Raw genomic sequence first — 19,074 nt, forward strand, 5'->3', positions numbered from 1 at the left:
CACGGGGCGGCCACAGTCCGGACATAGGGTGGGCCCCACAGTCCAGGCTCGGGGCTAGACCCGGGGCGGGTGGGGGGCCCCACAGTCCGTGCCCGGGGCTGACGCGGGGGCCCACAGTCCAGACCTGGGGCTAGACTTGGGGCGGGCGGGGGGCCCCACCATCCGGACCTGGGGAGGGGGGCCCCACAGTCCAGTCCAGGGGCTAGACCCAATGCAGGCAGCCCCACAGTCCGGACACGGGGTGGACGGGCCCCACAGTCCAGATGCAGTGCGGCCACAGTCCGTACATAGGGCGGGCCCCACAGTCCAGGCTCGGGGCGGACGGGCCCCACAGTCCAGGCTCGGGGCGGACGGGCCCCACAGTCCAGGCTCGGGGCGGACGGGCCCCACAGTCCAGACTCGGGGCGGACGGGCCCCACAGTCCAGGCTCGGGGCGGACGGGCCCCACAGTCCAGGCTCGGGGCGGACGGGCCCCCCTTTCCCGCTCGGGGCGGGCGTGCCACACAGTCCAGGCTCCGGGCGTGCGGTGCCCACAGTCAGGACACGGGACGGGCGGGCTCCACAGTCAGGACACGGGGCAGGCGGGCCCCACAGTCCGGACACGGAGCTAATCCCGGGGCAGGCGGCCCCACAGTCTAGACCTGGGGCTAGACCCGGGGCAGGCGGCCCACAGTCCGGGCAGGCGGCCCACTGTCCGGACACAGGGTGGACGGGCCCCACAGTCCGGACACGGGGCGGGCATGCCCCACAGTCCAGACCTGGGGCTAGACCCGGAGCAGGCGGCCCACAGTCCGGACACGGGGTGGACTGTCCCACAGTCCGGACACGGGGGAGACCACAGTACGGACATAAGGCGGGCGGGCCCCATAGTCCAGGCTCGGGGCTAGCCCCCGGGGCAGTCGGCCCCACAGTTCAGACCCGGGGCGGGGGGCCCCACAGTCAGGACACAGGGCGGGCTGGCCCCACAGTCAGGACACTCTGCGGGCGAGCCCCACAGTAAGGACACGGGGCGAACGGGCCCCACAGTCAGGACACGGGGTGGGCGGGGGGTGGGCGGGCCCATAGTTAGGACACGGTGCTAGTCCTGGGGCAGGCGGCCCAACAGTCCAGACCTGCGGCTAGACCCGGGGCTGGCGGCCGCAAAGTCCGGACACGGGTCGGACGAGCCCCACAGTCCTGACACGGGGCGGGCATGCCCCACAGTCCAGAGTTGGGGCTAGACCCAGGGCAGGCAGCCCCACAGTACGGACACGAGGCGGCCACAGTCCGGACATAGGGCAGGCGGTCCCCACAGTCCAGGCTGGGGGCTAGACCCGGGGGCAACCGGCCCCACAGTCCAGGCTCGGGGCGGACGGGCCCCACAGTCAGGACACAGTGTGGGCGGGCCCATAGTTAGGACACGGGGCGGGACCCACAGTCCGGGGACAGGGCTTGTCCCGGGGCAGGCGGCCCCACAGTCCGGACACGGGGCGGACGGGCCCCACAGTCCTGACACGGGGTGGGCATGGCCCACAGTCCAGACCTGGGGCTAGACCCGGGGCAGGCGGCCCCACAGTCCAGACACGGGGCGGCCACAGTACGGACATAGGGCGGGCGGGCCCCACAGTCTAGGCTCGGGGCTAGACCCGGGGGCAGCCGGCCCCACAGTCCAGACCCTGGGCGGACGGGGGGCCCCACAGTCCAGGCTCGGGGTGGACAGGCCCCACAGTCCACGCTCGGGCCCCACAGTCCAATCTCGGGGTGGACGGGCCCCACAGTCCAGGCTCGGGGCGGATGGTCCCCACAGTCCAGGCTCGGGGCGGACGGGCCCCCCTTTCCCGCTCGGGTCGGGCGTGCCCCACAGTCCAGGCTCGGGGCGCGCGTGCCCCACAGTCCGGACACGGGGCTAGTCCTGGGACTGGTGGCCCCACAGTCCAGACCTGGGGCTAGACCCGGGGCGGATGGGCCCCACAGTCTGGAGTTGGGGCGGGCGAGCCCCAAAGTCGGGACACATGGCGGGCGGGCTCCACAGTCAGGACACTGGGCGGGCAGGCCCAACAGTCTGGATACGGGGTGGACGGGCCTCACAGTCAGGACACGGGGCGGGCGGGCCCATAGTTAGGACAAGGGGCGGACGGGCCCCACAGTCCTGACACGGGGTGGGCATGCCCCACAGTCCAGACCTGGGGCTAGACCCGGGGCAGGCGACCTCACAGTCCGGACATGGGGCGGCCACAGTACGGACAGAGGGCGGACGGGCCCCACAGTCCAGGCTCGGGGCGGACAGGCCCCACCGGCCAGGCTCGGGGCGGACGGGCCCCACAGTCCACGTTCTGGCCCCACAGTCCACGCTCGGGGGCGGATGGGCCCCACATTTCACGCTCGAGGCGGTCGGGCCCCACAGTCCACGCTCGGGCCCCACAGTCCAGGCCCGGGGCAGACGGGCCCCAAACTCCAGGCTCGGGGCGGACGGGCCCCACAGTCCAGGATCGGAGCGGACGGGCCCCACAGTCAAGGCTCGGGGCGGACGGGCCCCACAGTGCAGGCTCGGGGCGGACGGGCCCCACAGTGCAGGCTCGGGGCGGACGGGCCCCACAGTCCAGACACGGGGATAGTCCCGGGGCAGGCGGCCCCACAGTCCAGACCTGGGGTTAGACCCAGGGCAGGCGGCCCCAAAGTCCAGACACAGGGCGGACGGGCCCCACAGTCCAGACCCAGGGCGGGCGGCCCAACAGTCCAGACCCAGGGCGGGCGGCCCAACAGTCCAGACCCGAGGCGGGCGGCCCAACAGTCCAGACCCGAGGCGAGCGGCCCACCAGTCCAGACCTGGGGCTAGACCCGGGGCAGGCGACCTCACAGTCCGGACATGGGGCGGCCACAGTACGGACAGAGGGCGGACGGGCCCCACAGTCCAGGCTCGGGGCGGACAGGCCCCACCGGCCAGGCTCGGGGCGGACGGGCCCCACAGTCCACGTTCTGGCCCCACAGTCCACGCTCGGGGGCGGATGGGCCCCACAGTTCACGCTCGAGGCGGTCGGGCCCCACAGTCCACGCTCGGGCCCCACAGTCCAGGCCCGGGGCAGACGGGCCCCAAACTCCAGGCTCGGGGCGGACGGGCCCCACAGTCCAGGCTCGGGGCGGACGGGCCCCACAGTCCAGGCTCGGAGCGGACGGGCCCCACAGTCCAGGCTCGGGGGGACGGGCCCCACAGTCAAGGCTTGGGGCGGACGGGCCCCACAGTGCAGGCTCGGGGCGGACGGGCCCCACAGTCCAGGCTCTGGGCGGACGGGCCCCACAGTCCAGGCTCTGGGCGGACGGGCCCCACAGTCCAGGCTCGGGGCGGACTGGCCCCACAGTCCAGACACGGGGATAGTCCCGGGGCAGGCGGCCCCACAGTCCAGACACAGGGCGGACGGGCCCCACAGTCCAGACCCAGGGCGGGCGGCCCAACAGTCCAGACCCAGGGCGGGCGGCCCAACAGTCCAGACCCAGGGCGGGCGACCCAACAGTCCAGACCCGAGGCGGGCGGCCCAACAGTCCAGACCCGAGGCGAGCGGCCCACCAGTCCAGAACCAAGGTGGGCGGCCCAACAGTCCAGATCTGAGTCGGGCGGCCCAACAGTCCAGACCCGAGTCGGGCGGCCCAACAGTCCAGACATGGGGCCAGACCCGAGGAGGGTGGCCAATTGGTGCAACATGTGCAGTTCCACAGGGACCCAAGATGTAAAGGGGCCACCACCACCTCCTAATCAGGTCAATTGTGCATTATGATGAGCTATGCCAATATACTGATAGAGGGGAACTGTCCAGACCCGAGGCGGGCGGCCCAACTGTCCAGACCCGAAGTGGGAGGTCCAACAGTCCAGACTCAAGGCGGGAAGTCCCACAGTCCAGACACGAAGCCAGGCCCGAGGTGGGCGGCCCAACAGTCCAGACACGGGGCCATGCCCGAGGCGGCCCGCCCAACAGTTCAGACACGGGGCTAGATATACTGTTCTGATAGAGGGGCCCTCTTCTGGCTGTGTCCGCCCCTGATGTACAGATATACAGCAATATGCAGCAGGAGAGACAAGATCCAGGGAGATATCCGATCGCCAGAACTGGGGTCAGGAAGGAATTTTTTCCCCCCCTAGGGGGTTTTCTTCGCCTTCCTCTGGATCTTTGGTTCCAGTGGCTCTCATCAGGTCTGCACTATCCGCAGCAAGTTCTGTAGTCTCTATCGGGCCTGACCTGAGAGTCATTGTGAACTTTAATTTATTAAAGGGCCAGTAATATTTTTATTACAATGTGGCTTATTGCTATTCCAATAAAAAAATTAATAATAATATATTGTGTTGTGTGTTTTATTTGTGTGGACTTCACCCTACAGAAACAATGATCAGAGTGAACGCTGACGCTCAATATTCCAGAACTAGAACCAGACTTGGCTCATCCGGCATATAATAAAGTGTCTGTCTCATCTGCTGTATACATGATGGCAGCTGCTGCAGGACCAGGGAGTATAGAGGGTGCTACATACAGGAGCATCTCACAAAATTAGAATATCATCAAAAAGTTAATTTCAGTTCTTCAATATAAAAAGTCAAAGTCATATATTATATAGAGTCATTACAAACAGAGTGATCTATTTCAAGTGTTTATTTCTGTTAATGTTGATGGTTATGGCTTACAGCCAATGAAAACACAACAGTCATTATCTCAGTAAACTTAAATAATTAACAAAAAACACCTGCAAAGGCTTCCTAAGCATTTAAAAAGTCCCTTAGTCTGTTTCAGTAGGCTCCGCAATCATGGGGAAGACTGTTGACTTGACAGATGTCCAGAAGGCAGTCATTGACACACTCCACAAGGTCCCAGAGTTCCAATTTTAATTTGTTTCATTTCATTTGTTTAGCTGCTGGAGGTCTAGTGTGAAGTTTCCACCATCAGTGATGGTTTGGGGAGCCATGTCATCTTCTGGTGTAGGTCCACTGTGTTTTATCAAGACCAAAGTCAGCGCAGCCGCCTACCAGGAAATTTTAGAGCACTTCATGCTTCCCTCTGCAGACAAACTTTTGGAGATGGAAATTTCATTCTCCAGCAGGACTTGGCCCCTGTCCACGCGGCCAAAAGTACCAATACCTGGTTTACACACAACAGTATCACTGTGCTTGATTGGCAGCAAACTCGCCTGACCTTAACCCCATAGAGAATCTATTATAGAGAATCTTTGGGGTATTGTCAAGAGTAAGATGAGAAACCCCAGACACAACAATGCAGACGAGCTGAAGGCTGCCATCAAAGCCACCTGGGCTTCCATAACCCCTCAGCAGTGCCACAGGCTGATCGCCTCCATGCCACACCGCATTGATGCAGTAATTGATGCAAAAGGAGCCCCGACCAGGTATTGAGTGCATTTACTGAACATACATTTCAATAGGCCAATATTTCGGATTTTAAAATAATTTTTCAAGCTGTTATAAAGTATTCTAATTTACTGAGATAATAACTTTTGTGTTTCCATTGGCTGTAAGCCATAATCAACATTAACAGAAATAAACACTTGAAATAGATCACTCTGTGTGTAATGACTCTATATAATATAGGAGTTTCACTTTTTGTATTGAGGAACTGAAATAAAGTAACTTTTTGATGATATTCTAGTTTTGTGAGATGCACCTGTACATAGAGCAGGTGACATATAACTCCAGCCCAAGTTACATCACCAGTGTTTTGGGGGTCGGTCTCTGTGATGGGGGCACTTATATTGTATTGGTCCTATAAAACACACTACCTGAAAGACTGATGACCAGATCACAGCAAAGCAGAATGCAGGAAACCCAGGAAAATGGCTAAATAGGTGTCACAGGGTGCAATAAGTAGCGATGGGCCCCAAGACAAAACTAGGGCCTCACTCAGAAATGAACACAATAGCCCATTTACCAAGGCTGGCTATAGGTAGTAAAGCAGATACTTGGAGGGATTTGTGCCAAATTTTCCACCTATTTATTAGAATGAAGAAAATAGTGTTACAGGGTCAGGATAGGGTTAAAAATCTTGTGAGTTTATTTGTAGCAAAAAATATATAAAAACATCACCATAGGTCGCGATCCTAACCAGAATAATGTTTAACCGCAAATGCGTTTCCGACTTGCATCTATAGTTATTGCAATAGGATAGGACAGATACACAATTCCAGTTAAAGGGAATCTGTCAGAAGGTTTTGCTACGTAATCCGAGATCAGCATGATGTAGGGGCAGAGAGCCTGATTCCAGCGATGTATCACTTACTAGACTGCTTGGTGCAGTTTTGATAGAATCCCTGCTTTCTCTGTTGTAAATGAAGCAGTGCTCAGAATGTTAAGCCCTGTGTAACCCCGCCCACGCTGGCAGATTCCTGTGTACAAATGTGGCACCCCAGGGGTCTGGTTTTCCACAGTAACAGCAATGTTATGTCTGAGAGCAGGTGGGAGGTCTCTTGGTCAGGGATCCTATGCATGCCACACCTCCTGCCCAGTCCTGGGAGGGGAAGAACTTCCCCTATATAAACCTAGGGCTGAGGCAGGGTGAGTGAGTAGAGAAGAAGCAGAGAAAAGAAGCAAATATAGGAAGAAACAACAGGAGCTCTGTGGGAGCAGTGTTACAAGGAGTCAGGGGCTGGCAGCTGCAGAGCTCGCCCTGACTGAGAAGTTATCACCGGACCCGGAGTCCGAGGCTGTGGGGACTAACTCCTATCCAGCAGCAGAAACCGACCGGCAGGGGATTGCAGGTCCTCTGGCCCAGAAACCCGAAGGCCCCGAGTCACCGGCCATACGGGTGAGCACCACACGGTACACTCAGGGACGTGGGCTACTTATACCCGCCTCTAGCAAGGTAGCCAGAAGAGTATCGTTAGTTTGGGAGGCCTACAACTCCGCCTGGCCAGGGGAGATCCCATCTGCTCAAGGACTGACCAGGCCCCAATCGCTAGCCAGTACTCCGGGAGAGTCTATCTTTGTCACCAGTAAAGACCCTGAACTACACAGTACCGTCTCCGAGTGGTTCCTGCTACCCCCATCATCCACGTCGGCTGCCCTGAGGCCATACCCCTCCCGTTGGGGGTTATACTATCACGCTGCACAATCCTACCACCGGCCTCAGCGGTCTGCCCTGCAGCAGCAGCTCCCTGGCTGCACTCAACGGGTGGCGTAGTCGTCCAACATCTACCGCTAAAACAGCGCCACTTAGTCTGACTCCCTGGGCACGGACCGGATCACCGCCACGAGACTACAACCCTCAACAGATCCGGCTCCGGGTAAGCTCCCGCGTGCGCAACGCAGCGCGACACAGGCCCAGGGGCGCATCACAAACTGCAAATCAGTGGTGAGGGCGGGGTTACACAGATTAGCCTGACTGGCCTGTACCTGAGACCTAGTCAGGCAGTGATCATCTCCTGGTGATAAAACATGGATTGTATTGAAACTACAACACACAGCCTAATAAGTGACACATCCCTGGAATCAGGATGTCTTGCTCTACATCATGCTGCTCTCAGATTAAGTAGCAAAAATCTGCTGACAGATTCCCTTTAATAAAGTACATGTCCTGTTTTGTATCTCCCAGAGCAATGTCATCAGTGTCGCTCACCACCAATGCAGATGTGAGTGGTGCCGGACAACCTCTTTATGTCAAATAATTATCTGCAGAGCTGGCATCCATCTGAGGAGATGTAACATATCTGCCTGACAGGTGGGTGGAGATGAATTGGTTGATATATCCCACTCTTAGTCCACTTGGCTAAAAAGATGATTTACATCCAGAGAAGAGGGACAGAGGGGCAGCAACACAAGAAAAGCAACGCCGTATTCAGAACAGGGGCATTTACACCAGGTAAAAAATTACATCGTTATGGAAAGTGACAGGTTCTCTTTAAAGGGATTTCAGAAGACTGAGAACACCTACAACACCTGAAATGGATGACTCACATCTCTGGTTTACTCTATTATGACCGGCTATTAATGGAAAAAGTATGGAAATGGGACCAGTCGTGTGCAGGGTCCTCACATACAAAGGTTGAAAAAAAGATGATGGGGCTGGTATCTACTATAGACAAGTTGTGGGGCCGCACATCAACTAGTCCATAAAGCTCCTGCAATCAGCAGCAAACCAAAGACAAGTGCGAAGCATCATGCTCCGTGTGCATTACCTAATTCCCTATTAGTTATTAATTTGTGGGGATCATTTGGGACATTAATTTGACTGCTGGTTCTATTAGCTCAATAGGTCCACAGGAATCCTTGATTAGTTTAGGAATGGGCATCCACTATGGTTACTGGACACATGAAGTCCCCCACAACCACGATCCCCATACACAATAGATACAAGGTAGAAAGTCTTGCCCTGTTGAACACTACACCTGACTTGAGGCCACCACATCTTGGTTGTCCAATGTTCTTGCTTCTCTAGGGCTCTTCTCAGATATTCATTATACCAGCTCCCCAGAATACCAAAGCTAGGGTGGGTGACCGCAAGCCCTGGTGGTGGTCATAACTACGGCCACCCAGGGGCAATACTCCATAACAACAATCCCCTGAGGTGGTGTAGGATGTAAGGACCTATTCACACTACATTCAGCGCTGCATTCAGGTCTTTACACAAGGCTTACAACTGAATCCCTGAAATTCAGGATTGTGCTGTCTGAAATGAGACATCTGAAAGCAGAGCAAATGGAGCCTAAAGATTCATACTTTAGGCTCGGTTTGCCTTTATTCAAATCAATGGAAAAAATCCCCATCTCTACATGTCTGACAGCCATTCTATTCCAGCGTCAGTTGAATTCCAACCACAGTCCACCTCATTCTACTTAATGTGCTGCTGATTAGGTGATCACCTGAACCAAATCTTATGTAATGAGGGAAAGGATAAAAAACACTGCTGTGGTCTTCACAATCCTCTTGTAATAGGACAAGCTGGATGGCAAAACAAGTGCTAGGAATAGCCCAAAAGTAATTTGAATGAAAAACTAACTTTTAACCATGCCAAAGGAGTTGAAAAGAAGTCTTGAGTGAGGAAAAGAAGGGCTCAATTTTGGCTTCTCTAGCAGAGGGATACAGTGAGCGTCATGTTGCCTCCATCCTTAAAATTTCAAAGACGGCAGTCCATTACAACAAGGTCAAGCAGCAGACATTGGGGACAACAAAGCTACAGACCGGCAGAGGGCGAAAGCGACTCTCCACTGACCGGGATGACCGTCATCTTATTCTAATGTCACTCAGCAACCGCAGGATGACATCAAGTGACCTACAAAAGGAATGGCAAATGGCAGCTGGGGTGAAGTGCACGGCAAGAACAGTTCATAACGGGCTCCTAGAGACCTCAAGTCATGTAAAGCTAGAAAAAAGCCTTTCATCAATGAGAAGGAAAGGAGAGCCAGGCTGAAGTTTGCCAAAGACCATAAGGATTGGACCATAGAGGACTGGAGTAAGGTAATCTTCTCTGATGAGTCTAATTTTCAGCTTTGCCCAACACCTGGTCGTCTAATGGTTAGACGGAGACCTGGAGAGGCATACAAGCCACAGTGTCTTGCACCCACTGTGAAATTTGGTGGAGGATCGGTGATGATCTGGGGATGCTTCAGCAAGGCTGGAATTGGGCAGGTTAATCTTTGCGAAGGACGTATGAATCAAGCCGCATACAAGGTTATTCTTGAAAAAACACTTGCTTCCTTCTGCTCAGGCAATGTTCCCCAACTCTGAGGACTGTTTTTTCCAGCAGAACAATGCCCCATGCCACACAGCTAGGTCAATCAATGTGTGGATGAAGGAGCACCACATCAAGACCCTGACATGGCCAGCCCAATCTCCAGACCTGAACCCTATTGAAAACCTCTGGAATGTAATCAAGAGGAAGATGGATAGTCACAAGCCATCAAACAAAGAAGAATGGCTTACATTTTTGTGCCAGGAGTGGCATAAGGTCACCCAAAAGCAGCGTGAAAGACTGGTGGAAAGCAGCCAAGACACATGAAAGCTGGGATTAAAAATCATGGCTATTCCACAAAATAGTGATTTCTGAACTCTTCCTGAGTTAAAACATGAGTATTGTTGTTTCTAAATGAATAAGAACTTGTTTTCTTTGCAGTATTTGAGGTCTGACAGCACTGGTTCTTTTTCATTATTTTGACGATTTCTCATTTGCTGCAAATAAATACAAAATTTTTAGCTTTGAATTTCGGAGACAAGTTGTCAGTAGCTTATAGAATAAAACAACAATGTACATTTTACTCAAAAATAGACCTATAAAGAGAAAAATCAGAGAAAATGAAAATGAGCTGTGTATATATAGATATATGTAGATATATACACACACACATTATATACATACACACATTATATTATATACACACACACATATATATGTGGCGCCCCTGAGGGTTCGGTCACCACAGAGGTACTGCATCTCACCCAGAGCTGTGGTATCTCACTCTCAGGTAAGGAAGGAGTACAGCTCAGGACCCCAACACCTGCATTCATTACACCACACTTCAGAGGGCGGGGCGAGATTGCTCCTACGGGAGAGCACAGTCCCTGGTCCCTGGCTGGAGTGGGGGGAACCTAGTAAAGGGGTGTGGGTGGAGGACGTAGTTAAGAGGAGCACATAGAAGGAAGATATAAAAAGAGAAACCATCTTAGAAAGACAGATTAGTCTGAGGAGGAAAGTGCCAGGAGCAGAGGCTCTGTAGGAGCTCTTTTCCAGAGGCGGGCCTAGCCAGTGAGGCCCAAGGCTGAGAGGAAGAAGAGAAGGAGAGGAGAGGGAGCAGGAAGGCTCCAGGAACCAGAAGAAAGGATCCCAGGGGTACAGGCAGTGCGAGAGGCCACCCGTACGCCCGAATCTGCCGGGAGGTGGAGGGGTCAGGCTGCTTACAGGGAACTGGTCCCTCAACTAGTAGAAGATTGCACGTCTTAACTAGAAACCGGAGGCTGCAGTATTTCATGTCCAGTAGCCAACATTCCATACCAGTCTCACCAGGAAGGTAGCTATATAGGACCCAGGGGACGGAACAGACGTCGCCCGCCAAGGCCCGCAGGTACTGGACTGGGACACTTGGTATGAGGTTCAGGGAGACAGCCAGAGAGAGGACACAGAAGGGGGTCCTGCTATGTTCTCCGGAGTTACCTGGGGGTGGACTGAACCCCTCACTGAGTAAATGCAGCACGGCACGGGAAGTTACCTTGACGTCTGTAACTTGGACTGCAATAACCGTGAGTAAAGATCCAGAGGACTGCACCACCTTCTCTGTGTTTCTTGCAGCGCCATCTCTCCCTGCACTACAACGCCCAGCGCAACCTACAACAACATCTACACTGCCCTGGAGCTAGCTCTTCCTGTGGAGAGCCACACCATCCCTGCTGCAGTAACATCAGTTTCAGAGGACTGCTCCGCAGCGGCCGCTCCCTTTAGCCGCATTCCACAGGTGGCGTCACAAACTTTAACATAAACTATAAAAATCCCCTGTAAATATATCCCCTTTTATTGACCGCCCTGGATCACGAACCGGGTCACCGCCACTGTGACATCCCCCAGCATCTACCGGCCCGGCACCGGGTACCCCACGGCCCAGGGGGCGCGTCATATATATCGGCAGAGCATCCCTCTCAAAGTCTGCACCGCTCTCGCTCACTAACTCAAGCAACCTGCACCGCCTCGCACCCCGCTAGCTCACGCACACAGCACCCCCTTGCATCCCTCTATCCCACACACCCTGCACATCCATGCACACTTATCAACTGTGCGAAGGTCACTGGTAAAATACTGGAGGGGAAATATGTGTCAATCAGGATGTTACCATCAGTGATATGAACCCGGAAAAATGCTCCAGCATACTAAGTGCTGAGAGGGGTTAATCGACCATGCTAAGGGCTGGGTTTAGTGAACAGCTAAAGAGTGGGTAGGAGGCTGTTCACCATATCTCCACCCCAGGGTATGGGCCAGAAGGTAAATACGAATCTTTTGGACTCATTCAGTGTTTGGTGTGTCTGTAGATGAGAGCACCAGAGCTGTGCTCATGTTAAAAAGAACTGAACCTATTTCAGTTTTCCATTGAGCCAGAAGGGCCGTGTTTGTTTTCCTAATTTTGGACTGGTTTATGCAGTACAATTTTAATAAATCAGTTGAAAACTTAAACAGAAAATGTTCCTGTATCTACCTCTAAGAAGCTGAGTGAGTCGACCTACTATACCACACACCCTGCACCCCTTTATCCCACACCCCTTACTACTCAGATGTGTTTTCTTCCATTTGGACAAGAAGCTGATTAGTGCGCCCCAGCAACCTGCCACCCTAGGCACCCGCCCTCCAGTGCCTAGTGGCTAATACTGCCCTGCTCAGGAATAAAAACAAACTCAAATCTGTCTTGGACAAAACAAGATAGACTGCCAGAACAGTGAGGTGTCAGGTTACACCTGCATTTATACTGCAAGGAGAGGGAAGAGAGAGGAGGGGGCAGAGACAAAAAGACACAGGCGGATGGAGCCACAGCTTATAGGTAATGTATTTCTCTTTGATGGATTTACAGCCACAGCACAGTAATGCTGTATAATGTCCACATTGCTTCTGTTGCTACTGTCTTTGTGCTTAGAGCAAGAGCAGCAAGAATCCATCATGTCCGTGTACGGTATAGACATCATAGTAGCTAATCTCCACCCACTAGCTCAGAGAGGACTGAAAATCAGAGATAGAGCCTGCAGAGGGGAAACTGATGAAAACACACGATTCAAGTCATATAATAACCAGAAATAGTGACAGCCTGTTCTGACTAGTCACCTGAAAGGACAGGTACCCTTTAAAAGGAATCTGTCAGAAGGATTACACGCCTCAAACTATTTATATGCACATGTAACTCTTGCAAATACAAGTACAGTATTTCCTTTTGCTAGAGTCTATTCCTCCATTACAGAGAAAGCTGCATTTGAATCGATAAGCAAACGAGGCTGAAGTACTTTGGGTGTGTGGAAGCACTTCCAATGCCTCCGCTCTTCCCAGCTGTATTTCCCACCTATTGATGCCTTTTGCTTAACTGTCTCCTCCTTTTGGATTCTGGTCGATCAGATGCCCCTGCAGAGCAGACCCTGGTACATGTGAGTATTTGGTAAAGAGATTATGTGGCGCCCCTGAGGGTTCAGTCGCCACAGAGGTACTGCACCTCACCCAGAGGTGTGGTATCCCCTTCTCTCAGGTAAGGAGGGAGTGCTGCCTGGAACCCCAAAACCTGCATCCAACACTACACTACTCCAGGCCGGCTGGAAGGGCAAGATGCAATGTGTTTTCCTGCTGAGCCCTGTCCCTGGCTGGAGTGGGGGGAGCCTAAAGGTAGGGGGAACCAGTAGTGGGTGTGGGTGGAGGAAGTAGTTAGAGGGAGCACTTTGACCGTAGGTATATAAAGGGAAGCCATCTTAGGGTGGCAGTGGAGTAAGAGGAGTGAGTGAGTGAGGACAGTCTGGTAGCAGAGGCTTTTTAGGACCTCTGCTCCATAAGTAGGGCCCAGTCCTAGAGGCCCAGGTGGGGAGCAGAGGAGTAGGCTCCGTTCTAAGTAAGGGATCCCAGGGGGTACGGCGAGTGCAGGACAGCACCCGTACGCCCCGAATCTGCCAGAAGACAGAGGGATCGTAGGTCGCAAGAAGGGGACCGGCCCCTGGTCCAGCCGTGTTACTCTAAGTCTCGGCTGGGAAAACCGGAGGCTTCTGGTTGATATAGTCAGTTGCCGAAGCCTCGTTCTAATCCCCGTGAGGGTCAAGCAGGTCCGGGAACTCCGACGAGACAGGAAGGACTTCAGAGCACCCGAGCGGGATTGAGAGTGGGGAAGCGCAGAGCAGGAGGGAGAAAGACCCAGCGTGAAGACGGTCTAGCTAGGAACACAAGAAAGTGGGGTTCTGTCAGGTACTCCTAATCGGCCTGAGGAAGTGCTGAAGCCCTGCCTGGTGAACGCAGAGCGACGTGGGAGGCTGACACCTGTAAAGTGAACGAGTGGAACTGTCATAAGAACTGTGAGTAAAGACTCGGATGACTGCACCACACTGCCTCCGTCCATTCCTTTCATCTGCGCCATCTTTCCTTCCCTGCACTACAACGCCCAGCGCAACTTACACTACCTACACTGCCCTGGACCCACGCCATCCCTGCTGCAGTAACATCAGCTTCAGAGGACTTCTCCACAGCGGCGGCTCCCTTTTGCCGTGTTCCACGAACTTTCCAAATCCCCTATATATTTCCCCTTTTTGCTGACCGCCCTGGGTCACAGACCGGGCCAGCCACCGTGATATCCCCCACCGGCATACACAGAGGCCCGGCTGCCGAGTACCCCACTGCCGAGGGGGCGCGTCAATTACTCACTATTAAAAATCCTGTATGCTTAGTATCTTCCCCATTCTTACAATTCTAGGACAAGGGAGCCCCTGCTGCACCAGTATCTGCACCCAAAAGGGCTGTCTAGGTCTCAGGGAAATCTAGAAGATGTGCTCTCTGCAGTATAAAATTGCCTGGGAAACAGCTATGTGAGAGGTGGACCTCTAAAATCATCAGGGATGAACAGTCTACTTTTCTATCTGACATGAGGTCCATGATTAGAGAGGAGGTGCAAACTTCAATCTCTAATTTCGTTCCCCCACAGACATCTCAGCCAGGTCCCCGTGCTAAGAGACCAAGATGGGAGCTGGAGCTAAGCTCAGAAGAGGACATACAATCCCTTGATTCTGATCAGGATGAGGAAGGCAAGATCTGCTCAGAATCCCCAGAAGAAGGGAAAAAATATATTTTTTCTCCTCTGACAACACAGACAAGATCCTACTGGACTGGGGTGTCTGGGGCCCACCAGGGAAATTAACTCCAGGGGCCCACCCACCCGGGCCCACCCTTCAGCTATTTGCAAATACCTGTTAGCCGTTATACCCATTATATTGGCGGCTCCTGCCCATCACTGTGCGCTCACCAGAGCTGCGATGTACAATTACTGTAGTTTGCATTAAAGGGTTTTTATTGGTGAAAACAAGTTCTCAGCGATGCACAGGTTGGGAAGGTGATCACTTATTTATTGGTGGAATCCGCACTGTCAGAAGATTGTGGCACTTCAGTATTCGGTGAGATTTTTACCTCAGTATTTATAAGACAAAACCAGGAGTGGAGCAATCCGAGGTCATGTTTTATGCATTTCTCACCCACTCCAGAAGGGGGCTGGAAGCAAGTGTAACTAGAAGGAAGCCCCACATGACCGGGATGTGCCAGGAGGGTGTAATTTTAATCCCAATATCCGGATTGGTTATAAGCCTGGAGGGGCGGGCATTGGAAGGGGCTGGGGAGATATAATAAGGAAAAGTGCGGGAAAAAGGTCAGTCCAGGAAGGAAGTCAGCGGGGAAAGTTGCAGAACTCAAAAAAAAAAAAACTACAACTTTCCCATTGTTTGAGTACACTTACCAATCTTATGGAAACCGTTGATTCCCTGATCACCAAGCTGAGGGAGGCTGCCAGATCCAGGCGTGGAGGGTGGCTTGAGTCCCAGCTGTCTGGATTGCTGGGGAATGCCGGAGCAGAAGATTCTCCGTTGGGATCCGGAAGAAGCGGCAGGAGGACGCAGCCCCCCCCCCCCGAGAGGCTTTCCCCGGAGATGGTTAGTACGGGCAGCAGGCGCAGGCTGCGGAGCCCCTCATGGGACCCTGCGTCCGGTGAGCATGCTGGCGGAACCCCCCGCCAGCGCGCCCGCTGCGGCAGGAATCCGCCCAGCCGGCCTGAGGGCTCCTCCAGCATCGGGTCGCGGTCCGCGACTGAAGTGCCCCGCTCAGCTGTAGTGCGGCCTGCTCCGGCGGCGCGCCGCAATACCAGAGCCCGGGCCGCGCCGGAAGCAAGGCCCGCGTTGCAGCCGCGTCATCATCCGGGGGGCGGGGCTTCACCGGAAGTGCGGCCTACGTCACTTCCGGCCCCGGCGTCATGTGACAGGGGCGTTCGGGAAGTGAGCGGTGGGCGCATGGACACACCCCCCGCAGCAGGAGTCGGCAGAAAACGGAGTGCCAGAGCGGATGAGGGGACCAGAGGGACCACCAGCACGGCAGGCGCACCTGGCGATGTACCAGTCGGGGTGCCTGCCAGAAACATCAGCCGAGGGATACAGCAGCGCAGGTGCACGGGCAGGCAGCAGTAATTCGAGGACCTGCTGCCAGGCTCGAGTCGGCACATCCAGGGCGGTGGAGCGGCGGGAAGCAGCATGGGGCTGCCTGGCAGTCACCCACGGACCACCATGGATCGGGCTAGGGAGTCCGGGTCTGGAAGTCGCGGAGTGCCACGGATACCAGGGAGGACCGGAGCCGGGACTGACGGGGGGACGATCGGCGGGGACATCGGCACGCGCTCAGGTCCCCCCTGGTGACGAGGAGGCCAGGGGCGCGGGCCTTGAGCAGCAGCAGGAGTCTGGCGAATCGGAGTGTGGCGAGGATCAAAGCGAATCCAGGATTCATCAGGACTCGGGACGTTCGGCTGGCAGGGACACAGCACCTGCGCAGCTTGGTGAGCATGCGTCCATGTATTGTTTGTCGCCCGCTGGGTTATTAGTGGATGGGGGAGGTGATAGGCAGTTGGCTGGGCCCAGCGGGGAAAATACTAGGGGAGGTCGTGGGTCAGATGTAGTGGGTCTTAGGGACATTTTGTTTAGCATGTCGCAAATTTTGGCTAGAATAGACGGTGGTAGAGTTAATCAAGGAGGTTTGTCACCTGCGGCGGCGTGGGTACCTAGTCAACCGGTGTTGTCGCAGGTGGGGAGCGAGTCGGCCAGGTCGGCGGTGAATGCAGCCAGGACACCTTCTGGGGCATCGGTTTGCGTACAGACAGAGAAGGACAAAGCGGATACCGTAAAGCTGGATGATAGGGCAAAAGGGGAGGTATATGTGTGCTTTGAGGGGCCGTTGGGGGCACACTTAAAAAAAAAAAAAAAGAGAGGTAAAGGAAAAGTTTGGCGGAATGACTATGTTGAAATTTTTTCCCTTCTTCCGCTGGAAAAGTTTAATCTGGATAAGGGTAAAAAGGACGATAGTAAAAAAGAGGAAGAAGAGAAACGTAGGTGGAGGTTGATTCCTCAGACGTTTGTTAATTGGTTACAGGCTTTTGCAATATTGGCTAGCGTTATTGGGGAAAAAGCTCCGGATAATTGCTCAGGTTTATTTTGCTACCTTGATTCTATTGGGGAGGCTCATCGTACTTATGGGGGTCAGGTGTGGTTACGATATGACGAGCAATTTAGGCAGAGGAAAGCTGTCCGCCCGGAGATCAGATGGGATCAATAGGACATTGGGTTGTGGTTGAAGGTTATGGCCCCACTGAGGTATGAGCAGTCCTTTCACGGGAGCAACAGTAGCGGGAATCAGTCAGCAGCAGGACACGGGGGAAGTAGTCAAGGGGCACACAGCACAAAAAAAGGAAGCGGGAACTTGCTGGCAATTTAATGACGGCCAATGCAAGTTCGGGACCTCCTGTAAATTTAAACATGTGTGCTCCCATTGTAACGGAAGTTCGCACGGAGCATCAAAATGCTTTAAGAAGGGTAAGGGAAAGCCGACAGTGGGTACCGGTCAAAGGGGTGACTCCGGTGAGGGTTCACGCGATGGCCCCCTTTCTAAGTAGGTATCCGGATCAGTTGAAGGCTAAGGTCATTGCGGATGTTTTTTTTTTTTTTTTGGAAGGGTTTAGAATCCCTCCTCCTGATCATGAGGTCCCCTTTTTCAGTTAAAAATTTGACGTCGGCTTCCCTTCATCCGGAAGTGGTTAGTGTGAAGTTGGCTAAGGAGGTGGAATTGGGCAGGATGGCTGGACCGTTTCAGGAATTGCCTATTAGCAAGGTGATTATCTTGCCGTTGGGGGTTGTGCCCAAGAAAGAGCTGAATAAGTTTCGTTTAATTCAGCATTTGTCGTACCCGAAGGGGCTTTCGGTTAATGATGGTATTGCGCAGGAGTTGTATTCGGTTGAATATACATCATTCGATGCGGCGGTGCATTGGGTACGGAGATACGGGCCAGGCTCGTTGCTAGCTAAGACTGATATCGAGTCAGCCTTTAGGTTGTTGCCAGTTCACCCGGATAGCATCCCGTTGTTAGGTTCTTTTTGGGAAGGGGAGTACTATGTGGATAGGTGTTTGCCAATGGGTTGTGCGATTTCGTGTTCTTTGTTTGAAACGTTTAGCTCCTTTTTGGAATGGGAAGTGAAGGGCCTGGCTTCTGTTAAGTCAGTCATTCATTATTTGGATGACTTCTTGTTTATAGGCCCCCCGCAATCGTTGTTGTGTAGGAATTTGTTAGGTACTATGGTGTGGGTAGCGGAGCATTTTGGCGTGCCGTTAGCAGAAGAAAAAACGGAAGGACCTGGCACCATTTTAAGTTTTTTGGGCATTGTAATTTATACCGAAAGAATGGAGTGTCGGTTACCGGATGATAAATTGAGTTTGCTTAAGCAGGAGGTCGATAGGATCAGGAAGTTGCGCAAGGTTACCCTGAGGGAGCTACAGTTGCTGTTAGGGCGTTTGAATTTTGCTTGCAGGATTATGCCAATGGGCAGAATATTTTGTCGCAGATTGTCAGGAGCGACAGCAGGAGTGCGCGCGCCGCATCTTTTCATTCGCCTTAATAAGGACCACAAGGAGGATCTAAAAGTTTGGAAATTGTTTTGGAAAGTTATAACGGCAGGTCAGTAATCCAGCAGGAGTTCTTGAACAGTTTTGATTGTGAGATATTTACGGATACGGCAGGAGGTGCTGGTTACGGGGCCTACTGGAAAGGGCGGTGGAGCATTGGCGAGTGGCCGAAGGTGTGGAAAGAGAGGGGTCTTACGAGGAACTTGGCATTTTTGGAATTGTTTCCTATTGTTGTTGCGGTTACTATTTGGGGAGAGTGTTTCGCCAACAGGAGAATTCGGTTTCACTGCGATAACATGGGAGTGGTGTCTGTCATCAACAGTTTGTTGGCCTCGTCTCCGCCTGTGATTAGGCTGCTGAGGGAACTAGTACTTTGTTGTCTTAAGCTGAACGCTTGGATTACAGCGGTACATGTTCCAGGTGTACAAAATTCCATAGCAGATGCCTTGTCTCGTTTTCAGTGGGATCGTTTTCG

Source organism: Phyllobates terribilis, unplaced genomic scaffold (genome assembly GCF_046119375.1).
Source record: "Phyllobates terribilis strain yellow unplaced genomic scaffold, ASM4611937v1 Scaffold_651__1_contigs__length_880973, whole genome shotgun sequence".
Classification (NCBI taxonomy): Eukaryota; Metazoa; Chordata; class Amphibia; order Anura; family Dendrobatidae; genus Phyllobates; species Phyllobates terribilis.